This window comes from Chrysochloris asiatica, unplaced genomic scaffold (genome assembly GCF_000296735.1).
Source record: "Chrysochloris asiatica unplaced genomic scaffold, ChrAsi1.0 scaffold00295, whole genome shotgun sequence".
NCBI lineage: Eukaryota > Metazoa > Chordata > Mammalia > Afrosoricida > Chrysochloridae > Chrysochloris > Chrysochloris asiatica.
The window spans coordinates 143,400-164,260 of record NW_006408813.1 but is presented as its reverse complement, the minus strand read 5'-3'; the positions used below and the strand labels follow the sequence as shown (position 1 = coordinate 164,260).

General features: G+C 38.9%; 1 pseudogene; it reads right to left on the bottom strand.

Moving 5' to 3' along the window:
- Positions 1-7,357: 7,357 nt before the first annotated feature.
- The window catches only part of LOC102830936, a 155,443-nt pseudogene continuing 141,939 nt past the window's right edge, over positions 7,358-20,861 (bottom strand).

Below are 20,861 nucleotides of genomic sequence, written 5' to 3'. Positions count from 1 at the left end.
AATTTTGTTTTTAAAAAACTTTTTATTGTAAATTGAGTGAAGGTTTACAACAAGATCATCAGTTTTACATTAAAAAAAAAAAAAAAGAAATGGTTGATGTTCAACCATTTCAAGAGGTAGTATATATTCAAGAGCCAATGATACTGAAGTAAAAAGTCCAAGGTGCATTGAAGGTATTGGCAAAGACCAAGGCTCTGGGAATTGATGGAATACAAATTTGAAATCTTTCAACAAATTGATGGAGCACTCATCTATGCCAAGAAATCTGGAAGACAACTACATGGCCAACTGAGTGGAAGAGTTCCTTATTTGTGCCCTTTCCAAAGAGAGGTGACCCAACAAAATGTGGAAATCATTGTAAAATATCATTAATATCTCATACAAATAAAGTTTTGCTAAAGATAATTCAAAGATAACTGCAAAAGTATATTGACAGAGAACTGCCAGAGGTTCAGGCTGGATTCAGATGAGGATGTGGAATGAGGGATACCACTGCTGACGTCAGATGGATCTTGGCTGAGAGAATACCAGAAAGACTTTTACCTGTGATTTACTGACGATGCAAAGCACTTTGATTGTGTGGATCATGATAAGGTACGGACAAGATTGTGTAGAATGAGTATTCCAGAACACTTAATTGTACTCACGAGGAATCTTTACATAGACCAAGAGGCAGTTGTTTGAACAGAACAAGGGAACACTAAATAGTTTAAAATTGGGAATGGTGCATGCCAGGGTTGTAGTCTTTTATCATACTTAATTCAATCTGTATGCTCAGCACATAATCCGAGAAGCTGGATTTTATGCAGAAAAATGTGGCATCAGGATTGGAGGAAGACTCATTACCAACCTGCAGTATGCAGATGATGCAATTTTGCTTGTGGAAAGAGAAGATTTAAAATACGTGTTGATGAAGATCAAAGATCATAGCCTTCCGTGTGGGTTGCATCTCAATGTAAAGAAAACAAAATTGCTCACCACTGGACCAATAAACAACATCCATATAAATGGTGAAAAGACTGAAGTTGTCAAAGACTTCATTTTGCTCGGATCAACCATCAACACTCATGGAAGCAGTAATCAAGAACTCAAACAGTGTACTGCATTAAACAAATCTGCTGCACAGGAAGAGCAAAGATGTCTCTTTGAGGACTAAGGTGTTCCTGACCCAAGCCATGGTATTTTCAATAACCTCATATGCATGAGAAAGTTGGATACTGAATAAGGAAGACCATAGAAGCATTGATGCATTGGAGCGATTGTGTTGGAGGAGAATATTAAAATATCATGGACTTCCAACTATGTTGGAAGAAGTCCAGCCAGAATGCTCCTTGGAAACCAGGATGCCCAGACTTCATCTCTCATATTTCGGACATATTGTCAGGAGGGATCAGTTCCTAACGAGATGGATTGGCACAGTAGTAGCAGCAATGGGCTCAGGCATACCAATGATAGTGAGGTTGGTGTAAGACCGAGCAGTGTTTCATTCTGTTGTGCATAGAGTCACTAAGAGTCTGTACCAATTGGAAGGCACCTAACAACAACAAATACCAAGATCCAATGTTACTGAAGGAAGTAGTTCATGTTGCATTAAAGGCATTGGCAAAAAACAAGGCTCCAGGAATTGATGGAATACAAATTGAAATTGTTCAGCAAAGTGATGCAGCACTGGAGGCACTTACTCAGCTATGCCAACAAATTTGGAAAACAGCTACCTGGCCAACCAATAGACATAGATCCATATTTGTGCCCATTCCAAAGAGAAGTCACCCAGGGAATATGGGAATCACTGAACAATATCATTAATACTATATGCAAGTAACAATGTGCTGAAGATTATTCAAAAATGGTTGCAACCATACAAAAACAGAGACCTGCCAGAAATTCAAGCTGGATTCAGAAGAGGATGTGGAACTAGAAATATAGTTGCTGACATCAGATAGATCTTGGCTGAATGCAGAAAATACTTGTGCTTTATTGAGTATGGAAAGGCTTTGGACTGAGTAGATCATGACAATCTATGTTTAACATTGCGCAGAATGGGTATTCCAGACACTTAATTGTGGTCATAAGGAACCTACACATAGACAAAGAGGCAGTTGTTTAAGCAGAACAAGGGGATACTGAATGATTTAAAATCAGGAAGAGTGTGCCAAGGTTTTTTTTATCCTTTCAACATACTCATTCAATCTGTATTCTGAGCAAGTAAACCCAGAAATTGGATTATATTAAGAACATGGCATCAGGATTGGAGGATAACTCATTAACAACCTGAGATATGCAGATGACACAACTTTGCTTCCTAAAAGCCTTTGTATGTATTGCGCCTCACTGTCAAGAAAATTAAAATCTTCACAACTGGACCAATAAATAACATTATGATAAATGGAGAAAATATTAAAGCTGTCAAAGACTTCATTTTGTTTGGATCCACACTATAAACACTCATGGAAGTAGCAGATAAGAAACCAAAGGACGTATTGCATTAAGAAAATCTGCTTCACAAAATCTCTTTAAAGTGTTAAAGAGCAAAGATATCAGTTTGAGGAGTAAGGTGTGCCTGACCCAAGTTATGGTATTTTCAATTGCCTCCATATGCATGAGCAAGACTATAGAAGAATTGATGCATTCACGTTATGGTGCTGGAGAACAATATTAAAAGTATCATGGACTGTCAGAAGAACAAACAAATCTGTGTTGGTAGAAGTAGAACCAGAACTCTCCTTAGAAACTACAATGGTGAAACTTAGCCTCTCACACTTCGGACATTTGTTTTAGGAAGGACCAATCCCTTCAGATAAGCATCATATTTGGTAAAGTAGAGAGTCAGCAAAAATAGGAAGACCCCAAAGGAGATGAATTGGTACAGTGACGGAGTAACAATGAGCTCAAAAGAAACAATTGTGAGGATGGTGCCTAAGTGGCCATTTGTTACATTCTGTTGTGCATAAGGTCGCTATGAGTCAGAACCGACTTGACACCACTTAACAACACCAATGGTAGTTTATTGTGGTGGGCAAAATGTAGTAAAGGGACAATGTAGAATGTAGGTTGATTGCATTGAGTATGGAATTAACCAACCACTGGACTTGAAATTAGGAGTTTAATATCACAGTGGGAACAGGGAAGGAAACACTATTATAATAACCCTGTTCTGGTTGCATTTTCAATATTAGTCTTGATTGGTTGTGGTTGTAGATAAATAGACGTCTATTTCTTAGGAAGGAGTCCTGGTGTGGCTCTGTGGGTTAATGCGTCAGACTGCAAAGCTGTTTGAACTGCAAAGTCAGCAGTTCAAGCTCACCAGCCTATACAGGGTCACTATGGGTAGGAACCGACTCGAAGGCACATCACAACAACAGCAACAAATTTTTTAGGGAAGATCTACTCTTTAAATGCATGCCTAACTTAAGAGCTGGCCTTAGTTCTATATTTAGTCAATAGGATCTCACCAAGGAAGGTAACAAAATATAATCCCTACCTTAGTAGTATTCTAACAGGAATACTACAAGGGGATGGATTTAACAAGTAGGATTTTTTTGTTTTTAACAGTTTAGGAAGCTAGAAGTCTGAATTCAGGGTGCCAGAACAGGGGAAGGTTTTCTCTCTCTGCTGGCTCTAGGGGAAGTCCTTGTCCTCAATATTCCCTTGGTCAAGGAGTTTCTCAGTGCAGGTACCTTGAGTCTACTGGATACACTCTACATCTGGATCTTTTTTGATGGTAGGAGGTCCCTCTGATGTCCTCTCACTTGTTTAATCTCTTTTATATCTCAAAAGAGATTGAATAAAGATCGAAACGAATCCTGTACTTTGCATTCTGCCTTACCAACATAACTACCTTGAATCCTGCCCCAAGTTTGAACCTACTAGTCACTCCACAGGAGCAAGATGAGACTTTCTATTCTTGTAAAGATTTATAGCCTCCTCGGAAACCCTATATAGGGTCACTATGAGACAGAACCCACTTAAGGGCACACAATCAACCATCAAAATCCCACCTCATTAACGTTATAGAGATTAGGATTTACAACACATAGGATAATTACATCAAATCACAAAACTGGAAGATAATTACATAATACTGAGAAACATGGCCTAGTCAAGTTGACACATATTTGGGGAAAACACAATTCAATCTGTGACAATACCCTCTGCATCTTTACTGAAAAGATGATCGTGATGCCCAGTATATCATTAATAGGGAAGGAAACTGAATCCTACTTCTAATCTATTGTTAATGACTTCACTTCATGAAAATACTTTGTCTTCATTATATCTTCTTCTTTGTTAATTGTGGAAGCAATGGGGTAAATCTTCCTGTAAGAAACAATTCTCCTACATGACACCTTTTAATTATGTAATTCATTGATCTTTCTGAAGTTCAGAATTTGAAACTAAGTTAGGCATTGAGCAGTTAAATTAATTATAATTGTCTTAGCTAATGGAAACAGTGACTAGCTTTAAAAAATCTTCAAGACTAGAATAAACAAATGTCACAACAGGATAGGAATGTTTATCTGACTTTAAAGGCTCAGCCAAATGATAACAAATATTTATGACAACAAATATTTATTGAGAACCTACTATGTGCCAGGCACCCCTCTGACTGTCTCTGTACTTACAAGTTTGGTAGTAGTGGAAGTAGTAAAAAGGACCTGCTTGAATTTTACTAAACAAACCATGCAAACAAAGAACAAGAAGGTTGGATTTTGTCAAAAAGCAATGTGATTTACAAACTACCAAATGGATTCAGTCAATCAACTCTTAACTGGCTATTTTCAAAATAACCAAATGTAATTACTGATTTGAAACTACTAACATTATAATTGAGGGTCTTTAAGTTGTTCTTTTACAGTCTAAACAGAGCAGTAATAAGCTATTTTTATCTATTGATATGGTATGAAAACAAGGTTTTGATAATTTTTAGAAAACTTATGTAAAACATGTATATTCAATTTAATGAGAAATGTATTGGGGGCTGAAATGCTTTATTCGGGGCTTTGAATCAGATCATTCTGCTTGACACCATGCTGATAATTTGTATTTCTACCCCAGATATATACCAAATCAGAATCTACATTTTAATACAATCCCATGTGATTTTTATAGATCACTAGGCGATCACCCTGATTCTGTGTATCTGTGGTGAAAAAGCAAATTCTCAGCAGAAGGAATGAACCGATTTGAAGCCCTAGCATTGGTACGTTTGGATTTCCTTACTGTGCAAATACAATTTTCCCATTGAAATACTGAAGTTTATCTATGGAAATAAGGATATTTCACCAAGCAACATATAAAATCTGATGTAGGATCAATTCTTCAGCTATGGTACTGAATTGTATGCATACTGAAGAGTGAAATTTTCTTTATTGGTGCTTTACAATGACAAGTTAAATGGAATCTCTCTGCTTGCGTTTATCAGTATGCTTTTCAGAAAATGGAGAGAGAGAAATCACCTTTCTATTTAATAGGGAAAGAAATGTAATTAGCCTTGGAAGTAATTTTGTTGTGTGTGTGTTTCTTTCCTTTTAACAACTTTTAATTCCTTCCTGAGAAGGAAGGATTAAAAGGCTACAGCTATCTGTCATGCATGTGTCTTACTGAGAAGTGTTAATTTAACTGGATTCTGGAGTTAAGTATCATAGAGGGCATGGACACATCAATATTAGAACAGAACCTTAGGCCATTGTTGTTAGGTGCTACTGAGTCAGTTCAACCCATAGTGAACCTATGCACAACAGAACAAAACACTGGTATTGCACCATCCTCACAACTGTGTTAGCTTTGAGTCCATTGTTGCTGCCACTGTGTTAATCCATCTTGTTGGGGGGGGGGTGTTCCTCTTTTTCATTGACCCTCCATTTTACTAAACATGATGTCCTTCTCCAGGGACTGCTCCCTTCTGATCACATGTCCAAAAATATGGGTGAAAAAGTCTTGCCATTCTGAATTCTAAGGAGCATTCTGGCTGTACTTCTTCCAAGACACTTTTTGTCTGTTCTTCTGGATGTCCATGGTACTTTTAATATTCTTTTCAGGCACCATAATTCCAGTGTATCAATTATTCTCCCGTTTTCCTTATTCATTTTCCAACTTTCACATGCATATGATGTGACTGAAAATACCAGGCTTTGAATCATGTACCTTGCTCTTTAACACTTTAAAGAGGTCCTGTGCAGCAAATTTGCCTAATGCAACATTTCATTTGATTTCTTGACTGCAGCTTCCATGCCTGTTGATTGTGAATCCAAGCAAAATGAAGTCTTTGACAACTTCAGTCTTTTCTCCATTTATCATAATATAACTTACTGGTCCAGCTGTGAGTATTTTTGTTTTCTGTGCAATGAAGACTATTGTCTTTGATTTTCCTCTTAGGTTCTCTTCTCTTCCAGCAAGCAATGGACCTAGTCTGACACTTGGATTCATAGATAAATTGTAGCCTGATACTTGGTTTCATAGATAAATTTAGCCCAGTGAGAGAAAAATACATGTGTGAGATTATCCAGCAAGTCAGTAAGTAGGAGAGCTAAGTAGAACTTGAGTTTACAATCCCTGGTCCAGTACTCTTTAATCCAACATACAGCACGCATGGTGGTAAAATCCAGATACGTCTGACCATTGTGCTGAGCTATTTTGACTTGAAGAAATGAGGCCACATATCAGTGATTTATCATCTCTGTATTTTATTTTATCTTAAAGAAACCAACAAATAGCAGTCCTTTTTTTTATGGTTTTATTGTGAACTGAATGATCATTTACACGGCAGAACATCGGTTTTGCACTCAACCAATCATGTTTTGTTTCATTGCAACGCTTACAATCCTCTCCATGCACCATCAGTTAACAGTATTTATCTCTATTCCCGCTTTTTTTTTTTTAAATGTACACAAAAACACATAGGAATATATAATCTTTAAACAACCAAAGAGCACATTACAGCCTTTCTCTTTACATGAGTCTAGAGTTCTCAGCTGCTCTATCTCTCCATGCCATCAGCTCTGCCTCTGTCTCCGGTGTCACTGTTTCCTTGATTAGGATCCCAGTAGTCCTTTATTAACATTCTAAATGACTGGTTTAGTGTGTGCTTGGTCAAGAAAATCAGTGTAATGTAAAAATGGTAGAGAAAAGTGAAAACCAAGAAACAATCTCAATCTTTGAAAGATAAACCCATTCCTTTGGGTTTTAGCACTGGAAATTTATCCACAAGGGAAAAATAAATACTTGAGAAATCCTCTACTTTCGGTCTCTTCTGTAATAGTTGTTCAAAAGGAAAATTAAAATGTAATTTTCTAGCCTTTCTCAAAATTAGTCTAGAACCATTCTTGGTGCCTTTTTCAGTGTCAGGAGAACAAGTCCTTCAACTTTCAACCATTTTTCCAATAATAAACTGGAAATAAAAGAACTCATTATGATGAGCATCAACTATGTGCTCATTTTCTGGGTAATTGGCTCCCTGGAAGGTGAATCGGAGCTCATTTAGGAATCCACAGCCAAGTGGGTCCTAGCCAAGGGGAAATGAAATGTAACACTTGCAATGCTAAATTAAAGACAGGATCCACAAACTGAGAGCCCATATGAATCAGCCATGAATCATAAAGCGTTTTCTGTTTATGGCAAATTGGCCCTGAAGACAAATAAAAAAAAATCAATCATTATGTCTCACGCTCTGCTTTTGACAGACTTTTTCATTTGGTGGCAATTATTATCATAACAACAATAATAGCACCTTACAAGTTTACTTTGCAAAGTGATTTCCTATCTATTCATAATTTCATGTTCTTCAAGTTTAGAGGAAAAGAAGCATGACTTTTTAAAACTGATGCAAAGTGAGAAATGAAAGGAAATCCAAAGAGATACTAAAGCTCCATTTCTATAATGTCAACAATAAACTGATTATGTTTGAGCCAGTATAACCTACTGCCATCAAATCCATGGCAACTCATAGTGGTCCTACATAGGGTACAGTAGAATGACTCCTTAAGGTTTCCAAGGCTACAAATCTTTACAAGAGCAGACAGTCTCATATTTCACCCGCAGAATGGGTGGTGGGTTTGAACTGCTGCCCTTGAGGTTATTAGTTCAACATTTAACCCACGGTACCAATGTAGATAGAAGTCCTGGTGTGGCGCTGTGGGCTAATGCATCAGACTGCAAAGTCGTTTGAACTGCAAGATCAATGGTTCAAACTCACCCAGCTGCTCCTTGGAAATCCTATACAGGGTCTCTATGGGTCAGAATAGACTCGACGGCACTTAATAACAATAACAACAACCAACATAGATGATGTTTATCAAAATTCAGAATCTTTCATGGGTTTGTTTGGGTGATGCTGAATGAGAAGAGGTAATGTGTATGTAGCCTTGTGAATTATTGTATAAGAGGTTGAGAGTAACTTGTATGGGGTCAGGGGCACATCAGTTCAAAAGCAAGTAAAAATTGCAAGTTTTAACAGCAAGTAGTAACAGCAAATATCACAGTTGCCACATGTTCTAAACTCTGAAGATTTGGATGATCCATGTCTTTGAGAGAGAAATGCCATTCCTGATAGAAGAAATATCAGATACACAGACTCAGATACTGTAAGGACCTAACTGATTTTACCTGATTTTGCCTACTTAGAGACTGCTTGACTAAACTCTAGTCAGGCTCAGAAAAGCATTTTAAATAGACAAGGCCTCAGTTTTTAGTTCCCTCCAGAGACGAGGTCAATCTCCATTCTGTACATTAGCCTGAACACGTCCTCCTGTTCCAGGAACGTGCTAAATCAGCTCATGCTGCCTTACAATATCTTTTCACCCCTAGCAACAGCGGGAACTAGATAGAGAATAGACAGGACCCAAGGCCAGATGCCAGATGTTTTCCTTTACCCTAGCCTAAGAACAAAGACCACCAGTACTGACCAATTAAACTGTAACATCTCATACTTTGCCAAATGTTAACCAATCAGAAATTGTATCTATGGTACTGCACAATTATGCCCCTAAAACCTTATAAAAACTGGCTTGTACTGTAAAGGGGGGTCGCCTTTGTCTCCTGCTTTTGTGAGTGAAGGTGGACCCCAGTGCGTTGCATCAAACTCGAGTCCTGGTAATCTTTTTGGGGTCCCCTACTGGATAGAGCCATCTGGGGCCTAACAATACCAGTCAGAAGGTTGGTCTGAAGAATTATAAGTGTTCACTTCAAGGTCGTCTTGAACCACAAGGTCGGCAGTTTAAGCTCACCAGTCGCTCCTGGGAAACCCTACACAGGGTCGTTATGAGTTGAAACTGATTTTATGGTACTTAACAATAACAACAACAGAGTAAAAGGGTCACAGAGTGAGGTAGTAACTAAATATGAAGCTAGGGCCAGATCATGGCGGGACTAACAGGACATGATAAAGTACACAGACCTCAAGCCTAAAAGCAAATAAGTATCATTACAGGGTTTTAAAGACCCCTGGTGTAGTGTGGTAGGATCAGTACTGGACTGAGAACAACAAGGTCAGCAGTTCTAACCCACCAGCTGCTCCTCGGAAACCCTATACAAGGTTGCTATGAGTCAGAACCTACTCGGCAGCACTTAATAATAACACAAGGTTATGTGTTCCACTACTAGCCAAAAGTCTGGTGGCACATCCAAAGGTGCCTTGGAAGACAGGTTTGGTGATCTGCTTCTAAAATGTCACATCTTTGAACACATCTCTGTACACATGGCATCGCCATGAGTCAGAATCAATTTAACGGTAACTAACATCAGCAATGGAGTCCTGGTGTGGCTCTGTGGGTTAATGCGCTAGACTGTAAAGGCGTTTGAACTGCAAGGTCGGCGGTTCAAGCTCACCAGCTGCTCCTAAAGCCATTTGAACAGCCACCTTGGAAACCCTATATAGGGGTGCTATGGATCAGAACTGACTCAACGGCATTTAACAACAACAACAACAACATCAACAGTGTAGTTCTGGTGTGACACTATGGGCTAATGTGCTGGACTGCAAAGTCAGTTTGAACTGCAAGGTCAGTGGTTCAAGCTCACCAGCCACTCCTTGGAAACCATATATAGGGTAGGAACCTACTCTATGGCACTTATCAACAACAACATCAGCAATAGCAAGACAACAATACCATTGAAAGGGCAGCCAGACCAAGACTGAGGCCAGTGAAAAGGACAAGAGAATACTATCATAGATAAGAAAAGTTTATCATGTAAACTAAGGCAGATAAGAATATGTATGACATGAAGGCAAATGGAGAAAGGTTAAGTGGAGAATTGGAAGCTTAATTTCTGGTAAAATGAACAAATACAGAGACAATGTAAGCTACTCTGAAAGAAGCTTTGCTGTAAAGGGAAAAAGACCCAATTAGGTCAGTGGAGCTGGATACAGAGCCACAAGAGTGACGTTAGGAATTAGAAGATACTTGGGCATATTAATATGCCATGACAAGATAATATAAAGAATTCCAAAATCAAATCCTGAGAAAACATTTATAAAACAGTAGCTTAAGAAAGAAATAATAGAGATGGCACAAGTAAACACAGGGCCATCAAGGTGATTCCAGCTCTGTAGCATTTCCATGGCTGTAAGGAGCTCTGGGAGCGTAGTGGTTACAAATCGGGCTGCTAACCTCAAGGTCCGCAGTTCGAAACTACCAGCTGTTCCGCGGGAGAAAGATGAGGCTTTCTGCTCCCGTAAAGATTTGCAGCCTCGGAAACCTGTGCAGGGTCGCTATGAGTCGGAAACGACTCCACGGTACTTAACAACAAAGCTTTGCAGAATCTTTCTTTCTCCTGCAAAGTGTATTATGAGTTTAAACCACTGACCTTTAGGTTAACAGCCCAACACTTAACCCACAGCACCAGCAGGGCTCCTAGCACAAGTGTTGTTGTTGTTGTTAAGTGCCTTCGATTCCCAGAGACACTGTATAGGGTTTCTGAGGAGCAGCTGGTGAGCTTGAACCATCGACATTTCAGTTCAAACTGATCTTATGGTTCATCATGTAGGGGCTAGGGAAAACTCATGTTTGTGTAAGGGGGAAAAGAAATGGATAGCTACAGCAAGAAAACTATAGTTGGAAGACTGGAAAGATGAAGGATTGATTGCACCCCAGCTGACTCAATATTAACGATGTAGGAGTCTGAGAATGAGGATACTGGAAAATGGGTAGAGAACTTGAGTAGAGAGACAAATATTTGAAATCATTATTGTGAGAAATGGGGATGAGCTAACCATAAGTAAAGGAACTGATAAATGCTGTGAAGGACTCATCTGCGGTAAGAAATAAGAGGTTTGTAGAAGCATTCATCTGCACAGTTGTATGAAATTTTCTTCAGTAATGCTCAGTCCTTTTAGTTATAAAAATAAGGAAGGCCGATTTTGTGCTGAGAATTTGTAGGGCTGGTACAGCAGCAGGGGGCAGTATTGCATTGTGGTTGAGAGAGTTTTACAGGCATGGCTTTAAGTCCTGGTGGCACCATGGTTAAGTGCTTTGCTACTAACCAAATGGTTGGAAGTTGAAACAACGTAACAGCTGTTCCTGAGGAGAAAGATGTGGTGGTTTGCTTCTTTTAAGGACAACCTTGGAAACCCTATGTGAGAGTTACAGTCTGTCCTACAGAGTCTCAAGGAATTACAATCAACTTGCTATCAACAGGGTGTTTTTGCTTTTTGTTTTGTTTTTGAGTCCTGCCTAAGTGTATGGACTTGGGCAACGTATCCTTTCAAAACCTCAGGTTTTTCATCTTTAAAATAAAACAAAAGCTTGGCTGAAAATTGAGCCACAGGCATGAGTTCAGTTCCAGACCTGAAAGGTGACCAAGAACCACAGTCTCAGCATTTCACCAATCTCTCTGTAAGACCAGTAAGTCTGGTCTTTCTTATGATTTTGAGTTTTATTTTGTGTGTTCTCCCACTCTACCCAGGACCTTCTAATGTGATTGCTTTCAGAGCAGTTGGTGTTGGTAGTCAGGCACCAAGTTCCTCTGGCCTCAGGGTCATGGACACTGCTGTTCATGTGGTCCATTAGTCCACTGGACTAATTGTTCCCATGTGTCTTTGTCTTCAATTCTCATCACTCTTTCTTCCATACAGGTAGACACCAATAGTTGCACCTTAGATGGCCACTCATAAGCTTTTAAGATCCCAGTCACTGTTCACCAATGTGGGATGAAGAACATTGTCTTTGTGGACTATGTTATGCCAATTGTCAATGGTGTCCCGTGAGTCTACAGTTCTGAGTTCCCAAGCCTTGTAATTCATATGCTCAAGGTGTTTTGTAATATCTAAGAAGTTTTTTATACTTTTGCCCACTGTACACTCCACCACATTCCTGAATATATGTGCAACAAAGGTAAATATCCATGTACAACTCTCCTCTGCCCAATGTTTACATATTTGTGAATATACTACCACGCTCCTTCACACATCCATTCAACCTGTGTGTCTATCCATACTGAGTGTATTTTGTGTGCTGCTGCTGGTTTCATGTTGTAGTTAATTTTCTGCACTGAGTTCATTTTGTTTATGAGTTTTCCTTTTCCTTTTCATTTCTGTTGTGTTAATTAATAAATCTTTCTTATTTTCCTCTTTTTGATTCTGACGTGAAGGTATATTTATTTTCTTTGAGGTTACCTTGTAATTTACTAATATAATATTTTCCCTATTTTAAATACTCTGTTTTACCTTGAAATTGACTTTACCATTGGAAGTTCTGTATCTACGCTATTCCCTCTTTTTGCTTTGTAGTTGACTTTATTATAAGGTAACATCTCTGGTTCATGATTTACAGTATTGTAGGTTTGTTTTACTTTTAATCCCTGGTGTGGCACTTTAGGATTAGCACTGGACTGCTAACCACAAGGCTGTTGGTTCAAACCCACACGTTGCTCTTTGGAAACCCTATACAAGGTCACTATGAGCACTTAGCAACAACATATCTGGATTGAGTCCTGGATACTGTTGACATGTATGTTAATCTTAGGGTGTTGTCTGCTGTTGGTTCTCAGTCCAAATTCCTTTAATTTCTGTTAATCTGGAAATGTGCTAATTTCATTTTGTATCTAAGGGACAGATTTGTTGGGTGTCTGATTCTTGGTTAGCATTTTTTATTTTTATTTTTAAGAGTTTTACCTCCACGGTTTCCACTGAGAAATCAAAGCTTAGTTTAATTGGTTCGCCTTTTGAAGCAACTTTTCTTTTTTTCTGAGTTGCATTCAGGATTCTTTCCTTATCTTTGGGTTTGGAAAGTTTGATTATGATACGTTTTAGTGATTTTCATTTGGATTTTATCCTGTTTGAGGTTCCTTCAGGTTCTTGCATGCTTATGACGTTAGGGAAGTTTTCAGCATATACTCTGCTTTTTATTTCTCTTGAAATAGTGTCCAACATAAATCTTAGGCTTTCTTTAGATTTTTTTCATTCTTTTTTTCTGATTGTTCTTCTAGCATACTAGTATTGAGCGATTTATCTTCAAGCTCACTAATTCAGGCTTCAATTGCTTTTCAATTGTGCTCTTTCAATGCATTGTGCATTTCTGAAATCTTAGTACTAACCTTCTGGATTTCATATTGCAGGCTGTGTATCATTTCTAAATTTGAATCTATTTTCTGATTGTTCTTGTAGTTTTTTCATGAATTCTTCTAAAGTTTTTTTTTTTTTTCTGTATTCTCCATACTTTCCTCAGTCTTTCTCTCAAAACTTTGAAGGTACTGAAATTTCATTCTTTAGACTTATTTTTCAGTTAGTTGTATTACCTTTCATTCCTCAAAAATGTTTTCTGGCTCTATATATTGGTAATTTGTTTCTTCCTGTGAGCTAAAATTATCTGTTGTCTCCAGGACATTGTGGAGTTGTATTTGTATTTAACTGATGATTGTATACTGATGTCTCTACCACTTATCTGTGAGTTTGCTGTACAATGCTGGATTGGGGGATGCTGTGATTCTGGATGCTATGCCTCCTGTATTTTAAATACCAGCAGGGTCGCCCATGGTGGAGAGTTTCAGATGAGCTTCCAAAATAAGACAGATCAGGAAGGAGAGATGGATTGTTCTGAATATTTGTGTTGTTAGGTGCCATCCAGTCAGTAAAGACTGATAGCAGCCCTATGTACAACACAATGAAACACTGCCCAGTCCTGCACTAACCTAACAGCTCATTGATGCTGCCACTGTGCCAGTCTTCTTTAGGAGTCTTCCTCTTTGTCTCCAACTGTCTACCAAACATGACATCCTTCTCCAGGGATTGATCCCTCCTTATAATATGCCCAAAGTATGAGAGACAAAGTCTCTCCATGCTGGCTTCCACGAAGCATTCTGCCTGTAATTCCAACACAGATCTGTTTGTTCTTTTGGCATTCCATGGTACTCTTAATATTCTCCTCCAACACCATTACTCAGATGAATAAACTTTTCTACAGCCTTCTTTATTCACTGTACAACTTTCACATGCATGTGAAGTTGATGAAAATACTATGGCTTGGGTCAGGTGCAACTTAGTCCTCAAGCAGACATCTTTGCTCTTCAACACTTTAAAGAGGTCCTGTGTAGCAGATTTGCCTAATGCAATACATTGTTCGATTTCTTGACTGCTGCTTCCATGTGTATTGATGATTGAACAGAACAAAATGAAGTCTTTGATAACTTCAACTTTTTTCCACTTATATGGATGTTGTTTATTGGTCCACTGGTGAGGATTTTTGTTTTCTTCATACTTAGGTGCAACCCATACTGATGGCTGTGGTCTTTGATCTTTATCAGGAAGTCTTTTAAGTTCTCTTTGCTTTCAGAAAGCACGGTTATATCATCTGCACATCACAGATTGTTAATAAGTCTTCCTCCAATCCTGATGTCACGTTTTCTTCATATAATCCAGCACCAGAATATTGTCAGCTATAGTGCCGGAAATGAGCCCCTCAGGTTGGAAGGCACTCAAAATACAACTGGGGAAGAGCTGCCTCCTTAAAGTAAAGTTGATTGTAATGACATGAATGGAATAAAGCTTTGGATACCTTCATTTGCTGATGTGGCACAACTCAAAATGAGGAGAAACAGTTGTAAACATCCATTTATAATTGTAACATGAAATGTATGAAGTATGAATCTAGGAAAATTATAAGTTATCAAAAATGAAATGGAATGCATAAACATCAGTATTCTGGCATTAATGAGCTGAAATAGACTGGTGTTGGCCATTTTGAATCTGACCAGCCACATGGTTTACTATGCTGGGAATGACAAATTGAAGAGGAATGGCATCACATTCGTCATAATTAAAGAACATTTCAAGATCAATTTTTATCATATACATATGCGTACAAGGCAAATCAGTTGGTACACCTGTTATTCACATTTACACACCAACTGCTAACACCAGTGATGGTGAAATTGAAGAATGCTACCAACTTCTTCAGAGTCCTGGTATGGACTGGACCTCAAGGTCAGTTTGAACTGCAAGGTCAGCAGTTCAACCTCACCAGCTGCTCTTCGAAAACCAAATATATGGTCACTATGAGTCAGCACTGACTTGAGGGCACTTAACATCAACAACAGTTTTTTTTTTTCAGCTTGAAACTGACCAAACATGCAATCAAGACATATTGATAATTACTGGGGATTGAAATGTAAATGTTGGAAATGAAGAGGAAGGAACAGTCTTTGGAAACTATGGCCTTGGTGATAGAAACAATGCTGGAGATCACATGATAGAATTTTGCAAGACCAGTGACTTCTTTACTGCAAATACCTTTTTTAAGCAATATAGAAAAATGACAATACACATGGAATACACAGAAATGAAATGGATTACATCTGTGGAAAGAGACAGTGGAAAAGCTCCATATCATCAGTCAAAACAATGCCAGGGGCAGACTGCAGAACAGACCATATATTGCTCATATGCAAGTTCCGGGAGCCGAAATATGTCCTTGAAGATATCCCACCTGAATTCAGAGATCATCTCAAGAACAGATCTGATGCATTAGACACTAAAGACCGAAGACCAGAAGAGTAGTGGCATGAAAACAAGAACATCATACAGGAAGAGAGCAAAAGGTCCTTCAGAAGGCAAGAAAGAAGACAAAGAAAAAAATAGATATCAGGATAAACTCTGAAAATTGCTCTCCAGCATGAAGATGCTAAAGCAAATGGAAGAAATGAGGAGGTAAAAGACCTAAATAGGAAATTTCAGTGGGCAGCTCGAAAAGATAAAGTCAAATATTATAATGAAATATACAAAGATCTGGAGTTAAGAAATGAAAAGGGAAGAACATGTTATGCATTTCTCAAGCTGAGGGAACTGAAGAACAAATTTCAAGCCTCAACTTGCTTTATTGAAGGATTCTACGGGCAAAATATTGAAAGGATCAAAGAAGATGGAAGGAATACACAGAGTCACTGTACCAAAAAGAAATGGTCGATGTTCAACCATTTCAAGAAGCAGCATATGACCAAGAGCCAGTGGCACTGAAGAAAGAAGTCCAAGGTACACTGAAGGAAGAAGTTCAAGGTGCACTGAAGGCATTGTCAAATAACAAGGCTCCAGGAATTGACGGAACATAAATTGAAAAATTTCAGCAAACTGATGAGGCACTGTAGATAAGAAATCTGGAAGACAGCTACCTGGCTAACTGATTGGAAAAGATCCATATTTGTGCCCATTCCAAAGAGATGTGACACAATAGAGTGCAGAAATCATCAGACTATATCTTTAATGTTGCATACAAGTAAAAATTTTCTAAAGATAATTAAAAAATGGCTACAATAGTACATTGACAGGAACTGCCAGAGGTTCAAGCCGGATTCACATAAGGATGTGGACTACTGAAGTCAGATGGATTTTGACTGAAAGCAGAGAATACCAGAAAACCTGTGTTTTATTGACCACTCAGAGGTTTTCTTTTGTGTGAATCATGACAAGTTACGGACAACATTTTGTAGAATGAGTATTCTAGAGCACTTAATTGTGTTCTTGAGGAACCTGTACAAAGACCCTTGATAGAGATGGTTTCAGTGTCTGTTAGGGCAGCTGTGGGCAGGGTGGCTGGTTATGAGGGTTTCTACTAGACTAACGTTGGTCTGGTGGCTCTGTGGGCTCTGGACATTTGGAGCCAAGTCTGCCTGAATCTAGGCACCAAAGCAGTGAAGCTAACCTCTGCCTCATACTGGCATAGCTCACAACCATGAGGCTCCTAACTTCCAGAAAGCAGGGTCTGTGCTGGAAGTGGATGAGGGTGGGAACTGGCGGCACCGTTGATTACCAAGGAAGCATGGGGGGAAAGAAGGAATCACACCTTTCTTGTCATCTGTGTCCATATGCTCTGCCATGTCACCCACTATCTGTTGCCCAAGCTGCTCATAAAAGTTCAAGATGGTTACGTAGTCAGTCTCCCTCTCTCACCATTTCTGCTCAGCTTTTTCTCCCAGCAAGCACTGAATTCACTTCTCTAATATTTCCTCTGAAGTTCAGGGTTCCAGGATTTTCATCTGTCTCTGTTTCATTTGCTCTCTCCTATCTTTGTTGTAGAGATTCTGTGTAGTGTGTCTGCCTAGTCTGCTGTTTGGCTGGAAGTCCATCCCCTCGTTAATCTTTAATATTGTGTAGTATTCCATTGTGTGTATGAACCAAAGTTTGTTTATCCATTCTTCCATTGATGGGCATTAAGGCTGATTCCATCTTTTTGCTATGGTGAACAGTGCTGTGATGAACATGGGTGTGCATATATCTATTTGTGTTACAACTATTATTTATCTAGGATATACATCAAATAGGGGATTGTTCTTATAGTAGATCTATTTCCAACTTTTTTGAGGAAGTGCCATACCATTTTCCACAGTGCTTGCTCCATTTTACAGTCCCATCAGCAGTGTAGTTCTAATCTCTCCACACCCTTGGTAGCATTTGCTGTTTTCTGATTTTTTGAACTTTGCTATTAATACTGGAGTGAGATGATATTTCATTGTTGTTTTGGTAGCACTGTAGGATCAGCACTGGACTACAGACTGCAAGGTGAGCAGTTGAAACTCACCAGCTGCACCTCAGAAACCCTATACAGGGTCGTTATGAGTCGGAACTGACTCAATTACACTAACAACAACAACAATAGCTAATTATCAAGAGCATTTCTTTGTGCTTGTTGGCTGGCAAGGTTGTAAGTTTTTACAGAAGCAAGTCTTTCTACTGCAGAGCTGCTGTTAGGTTCGAACCACTGATATTTTGGTTAGCAGCTGAGTGCTTAATCATTGTGACACCAGGACTTCTTAATTTGAATATTGGGATTCAAATGGAATCCTTGTGTTTTGGGTATTTTCATTTATTTTTATTATTTTGTATGATGTAGTTACTATTGTTGTTGTTGTAAAGTGCTGTTGAGTTGGTTCTGACTTATAGCAACCTTGTATAGTGCTTCCAAAGAGTGGCTGGTGGGTTTGAACCAATGATCTTGACATTAGCATATTGTCAGTAAAATGAAATGGAAGTATGCATGTAAATTGCCTAAAACTAAGTAAGTCTTTGATAAATGTTACTTAAATGCAAAAGAGAACTAAAAATGAGGGTTGGTGGATGTTGAAAGTGTACGTGAAACAGAAGTTTACGGTATTGACCATAGACTTGAAGCAGCATTAGGAAGAAAGTGAGACTCTGAGGGGCTGATTGTTGTTGTTAGGTGCCATTGAGTCAGTACTGACTCATAGCGACCTTATGCAGAGCAGAACGAAACACTGTCCAATTCTGGGCCAACCTCACTATTCTTGAGGGTCTGATTAGCTGGTAGCAAATGAAGAAATCAAGGGAACAGACTATCTTAGTGAAGCTGAAGAACATTTTTTATAGGAAGTGAGAGGTATATAAATGGTAACTCTCTGAGGCTGGAATATTGATATTTGAGATTTAAAAGATGGAACACTTTTTGGTAATTACAAAGTCCAGGGTGTGGTCTTACAGGAGGTTGGCTGGAATAAAAAGGAACTGATGGGCACTAGATTTGTGTGGCAGCGCAAGATAAGCACTCGACCACGAGATCAGTTTGAACTGCAAGATCAATGGTTTAAACTACCAACCACTCCTTAGAAACCCTATACGAGTTTTCTATGGGTCAGAACTGACTCAATAGCACTTAACAAGAGTTGGGGAGGTGGAGAAAGTTTGAGGTTGGTTGTTGCATGGGTTATTAATGAACATGACATGGCTATTTCCTATGAATGATGACAGAGTAGGGGTTGGGGTGTTGGGGTGTTCAAGAAGGGCAGGGAGGCCATACCTGACTTCCTCTGGCTTCACAAGAGGTAAGGAGAATTAAACTCAAAAGCAGCCCAAGGCCACTTCCTATGAAGCGGAGGTCAGACATGCCTCCACCCTTCAACCTTCTTTACCCTCTTCTGACACCAACCGCCTCTCCCATAGCACACTATGCTTCACATCTAGGTCTGCTCCTCTGTTACAATGGCCATACAAGACTCAGACAACACTCACAATTATGGATCTTATTTAGGAAGTGAACAGGGTAAGAGTGCATAAATGCCTCTTAATCATCAAAGAATGTTTCTCTGTGTGTCTACATTTTCTTTTTTTTTCATAATAGTGGGACCATGCATAATTTGTCTTTTTTTGTGATTGGCTTAGTTAACTCAACATAAAGCCTTCCAGATTCCTCCATGATATAAGATTTTTCACAAACTCTTTATTCCTTATTGTTGTTAAGTGCCGTCAAGTCAGTTCTAACTTATAGTGACCCTGTATAGGATTTCCAAGGAGGTCCAAGCTTGAACTGCCGACCTGGAGGTTCCAATGGACCTTGCAGTCCAGCATATTAACCCTCAGTGCCACACTAGGACCCCGTTATTATTCTTTACAGTTGCATAATATTCCTTATAATTATTCTTTTTGATAGTTGCATGGTCTTCCAATGTATGTATGTGACACGCTATCCATTCCTCACTTGTTTATAGTTTTTTTTTTTTTTTCTTATGAATAATACTGCAGTGAACAAAGATGTGCATATGTCTCTTTGAGTCACTGCTCTTATATTTCTAAGACACCTAGGAGTGGGATTGATAGATAGTAAAGAATTTCCTTTTCTAGCATGTTGAGGAAGCACCACACTATTTACCATACTGGTTGTGCCATTTTATAATCCCACCAGCAATGTGTAAGGGTTTCAGGTCACCCATAACCTTGTCAGCATTTATTTTCTGTTTTCTTGATCGTTGCCAGTTTATTGTAGTTTAGATTTGTAGCTCGCCAATGTGAAAGACTTTCTCTCTCATACTTCAGACATCGTATCAGGAGGGACCAATCCCTGCAGAAAGACATCATGCTTGGTAAAGTGGAAGGTCAGTGAAAAAGAAGAAACCCCCGACGAGATGGACTGGCACAGTGGCAAGAGCAATGGGTTCAAGTATAACAATTGTAAGGATGGTGCAGGGCCGGGCAGTGTTTCATTCTATTGTGCATAATGTTACTGAGTCGGTACCAACTCAATAGCATCTAACAGCAACAAAAACAACAATGTGAGTCCTGGTTTCATGTTGTAAGATGAGCAATGGACTGCTAACTGCAAACTCAGTGGTTCAAACCCACCAGTTGCTCCTCAGAAATCCTATAAGGGTCACTATGAGTCGGAACGAATGCCATGGCACTTAATAACAACAACAACATTATATATATATCATTAGAGTCCTGGTGTGGCACTGTGGGCTAATGTGCTAGACTGCAAAGTTGATTTGAACTGCAAGATGGATAGGTCAAGTTCACCAGCTACTCCTTGCAAACCCTATATAGGGCCGCTATGGGTCAGAACCATCTTGACAGCAATTAACAACAACAACAGCATTTGTATTTATATTTATATATGCTGTTGTTAAATGCCACCAGGTTGGTTCTGACTCAT